Genomic DNA, 4,034 nt, shown 5'->3' on the forward strand with positions numbered 1-4,034 from the left:
GAATAAAGGCAGAGGCCATGGGGCATTCCTCTGCGGTCTCTCAAATTTTTGGAGGGCACAGCTTCCCTTCTATCCTAATTCCTGGTCGCTTATCCCTTCTCTCTTTCCCCATAGGCTGAGGTACTTGAGAGGTACAGGCTTCCCGGAATGCCTGATACCTGGGATACTCCCCCCTTCAATGCATAATCCCTTCTTAATTCTTAACTCTTGTGGAATTCATGGTGCTTCCTCAGTGCCTTTTTCATTCTTCAATGGATTATATCCCATTGTTTCTGTTATCCCTCAGTGATAGTTTCACCTTATCAGCAGACCCACAGCTTGTTTGTAAAGACAAACCCGTCATCTCTCTCACTGTGTGGGGGAACACAGCAGTAAAGGTGTTTGAGAAAGGAGAGAAAATCATCCAGATTCTGCTGGAAGCCGGTTTCACCATCAAGAAGAGCAAAGTTAAGGGACCTGCTCAAGAGATCCAGTTCCTGGGAGTAAAGTGGCAGGATGAACGGTGTCAGATTCCCACCAATGTTATCAACAAGATCACAGCTATGTCTCCACCAACCAAAAAGAAGGAAATACAAGCTTTCCTAGGTGCCATAGGCTTTTGGAGAATATTCCTTTGTAGAGCCAGATCGTGAACCCTCTCTACCTGGTTACCAGCAAGAAGAATGAATTCCACTGGGGCCCTGAACAGCAGCAAGCCTTCACCCAGATCAAGCAGGAAATCGCTAATGCAGTAGCCCTCGGCCCAATTAGGACAGGACCAGATGTGAAGAATGTGCCTGCCACCACAAGCCATGGTCTGTCCTGGAGCCTTTGGCAGAAGGTACTTGGTGAGACTCAAGGCCGACCACTGGGATTCTGGAGCCAGAGTTACAGAGGGTCTGAAGTCACTCCAACAGAGAAGTAAATCTTGGCAGCCTATGAAGGTGTTCAGGCTGCCTCAGAGGTGTTTGGCATGGAAACACAACTGCTGCTGGCACCCCGACTACCAGTGCTGAGGTGGGTATTCAAAGCAAAGGTTCCTTCTATCCACCATGCCACCAATGCCACATGGAGCATGTGGATTGCCCTCATCACGCAGCGCACCCTTATTGGAAACTCAAATCGCCCTGGGATTTTGGAAATAATTACAAATCGGCCCGAAGGTAAAAACTTTGATCTTACTGATGAAGAGGAGCAAGAACAAGAGACATGGGCTGAAGAAGCTCCACTGTACAACCAACTACCAGCAGAAGAAACGCATTATGCTCTTTTCACTGATGGTTCCTGTCACATAGTAAGGATGAACCGGAAGTGGAAAGCAGCTGTATGGAGCCCAACACAACAGATTGCAGAAGCTATTGAAGGAGAAGGTGGATCAAGCCAACTTGCTAAACTCAAAGCCATTCAATAGGCCGTGGATATTGCTGACGAAAGAAGTGGCCAAAGCTCTACCTCTACACAGATTCATATATGGTAGCCAATCCTCTGTGGGGATGGCTGGGGAAATGGAAAAAGACTAATTTGCAGCACTGAGGAAAACCAATCTGGGCTGCTGATGAGTGGAAAGACATTGCCACTGAGATAGAGAAGCTACCTGTGAAAATCCATCATTGTAGATGCCAAGAGCAAAGCTAATGAGGAGCACCAAAACAATAAACAGGTAGATCAGGTTGCAAAGATAGAGGTGTCAAAGATAGATTTTAGATTGGCAATACCAAAGCAAGCTATTCCTAGCTCAATGGGCTCATGATGCCTCAGGTCATCAGGGTAGAGATGCCACCTATAAGCAGGCATGAGACCAAGGGGTGGGTCTAACCATGGGCAGCATTTCTCAGATTATCCATGGCTGTAAGATGTGTGCTGCAATCAAGCAGGCCAAGTGAGTGAAACCCCTATGGTATGGTGGGCGATGGACCAAATATAAATATGAGGAGGCCTGGCAAATTGACTACATTACACTGTGTCAAACCTGCCAAGGCAAGCGCTATGTCCTCACAATGGTAGAAGCCACCACTGGATGGCTGGAAACCTACCCTGTGCCTCATGCCACTGCCCGGAACACCATCCTGGGACTTGAAAAGCAGGTCCTTTGGAGGCATGGTATCCCTGAGAAGTTTGAGTCAGACAATGGGACTCATTTCAAGAATAACCTTATAAACACTTGGGCTAGGGAACATGGCATTGAGTGGGGTGTACCATATCCCCTACCATGCACCAGCAGCTGGGAAAGTGGGGAAGTACAATGGACTGTTAAAAACCACCATGAAAGCGTGGGGTGGGGATCTCTGGGTGGGAACAGCATCTAGCAAAGGCCACCTGGTTAGTTAACACCCGAGGTTCCAACAACTGAGCAGGCTCTGCCCATTTATTGCATGAGCCCCTGCATACAGTAGATGGATACAAAGTCCCAGTGGTACATGTCAGAGGATTGTTAGGGAAGACAGCTTGGCTCAATTCTGCTTTGAACACAGACAAATCCATTTGTGGGGTTGTCTTTGCTCAGGGACCAGGTTGCACATGGTGGATAATGCAGAAAGATGGAACAAAACAATGTATACCTCAGGGAAATCTAATTGCTGGGTGAGACCTATGAGTAAGTATCACTGCTGAATGTCATTACCCTTTTCTAATATATATTAGTTTTGGTAATAAGTTAAGATATGGGGATAAGGGGTGGAATGTCATGAGGTGACTTTGTGATGCTTGTTCCCCAATTGCCTTGTTTATGTTACATTTTATGTTCTGCATCTTTAAGATTGGCTCCAAAAGTGAAGGTGGGGAAGAAGTAGTGTGCAGTTTGTGTTGAGAAAGAGCCCTCACTTCCACACATCTTGCCCCTGGACTATATTGTCTGCAGCACAGACAGACAGCAAGACAGAGCTCTCCTTTGCTGTTAGTTTTTTAGCTAGCTGAGGCAGGGAAGTTCCCCGGACTGTTTTTTTTTCCCTTTTTGCTTGGATCTGTTCAGACCTACTCTGGATGAAAACCCAGAAAAACACCAGATGCTCATGCCTGTGGCCCATCAAGGCCTGGGCCTCGGCACTTTCCAGCGCCAGAGGGACTGATAAGAACCTGAGCAAGTCGACCTACACCCCACAACAAAGACTTTCCTGGATGTGCCGTCTCTCTGAACAGCAAGAGGTTTCATTGTTTAATATTATTCAATTTCTGTTAAATAAACAGGTTTTTCCACTTTTCTCTAAGGAAATCTTTTCCCGAACCGGTTGGGGGAAGGGCTGCTTGAATTTGCTTCCTAGATGGACCCCATTCTGAGGTTTTCTCCCAAATTTGTCTTAAACCAGGATACTTGGCAAGGAGTGGCAAGATGAGGAATGGTCTGGCCTCCTGTTGCAAACTCTAGACCTTGTGCATCTTCCACTCTCATGCAAGTTTCAGTAATTACATTAAGACCAAAGTGCCATCTTTTTTTTCTAATCTAACTTCCCAGGTAAAGTGCTCTTACCACATATAGAAGGTAGGACTGTCTTACATCTCTGTAATCACATGACATTTCTGCAGTAAATGTGCTCTGATTTCATGGAATTGTCCTTGTTTTGTATTATCCATAAAGACTCCAAGTTTGGTTTGAGAACATCTGATACAAGACTTTCCCAGTGCATCTTCCAAGAAATAGGACTGTCAATTTCCACAGGAAAATCAAGGGCCAACCTTAGCTAATCCTAACACATGAATGATTGCATAAAGCATGTTTAGGTGTTTTTATATTCGTGCGGATCTCAAGGAACTGCTACTTATTCAGATCTCAGTTCTCAGAGATTTTATTTAAAAAGTATGTTGTTCAGGAAGTTGCAAAGGAACATGTTTTATACTTCTCAGTGGTTTTTCAAAAGACATCTGTAAACAAAAATCAATTTTATAATACACAAATACATATGTACTATACCTTTTTATATATATGTAGCTGCAACATATGCTGGATAAACAGTTAAAAAAATATTATTTTCAGTGAAAATCCTTAAAAAATTTTAGGTAGGCTGAGATTATTTTTTGGAGATCATAGCTGTGTGGTAATTTCTGTTAGTCTTTTACCAAAT

This window comes from Parus major, unplaced genomic scaffold, assembly GCF_001522545.3.
Source record: "Parus major isolate Abel unplaced genomic scaffold, Parus_major1.1 Scaffold413, whole genome shotgun sequence".
In the NCBI taxonomy this organism is placed as follows: Eukaryota; Metazoa; Chordata; class Aves; order Passeriformes; family Paridae; genus Parus; species Parus major.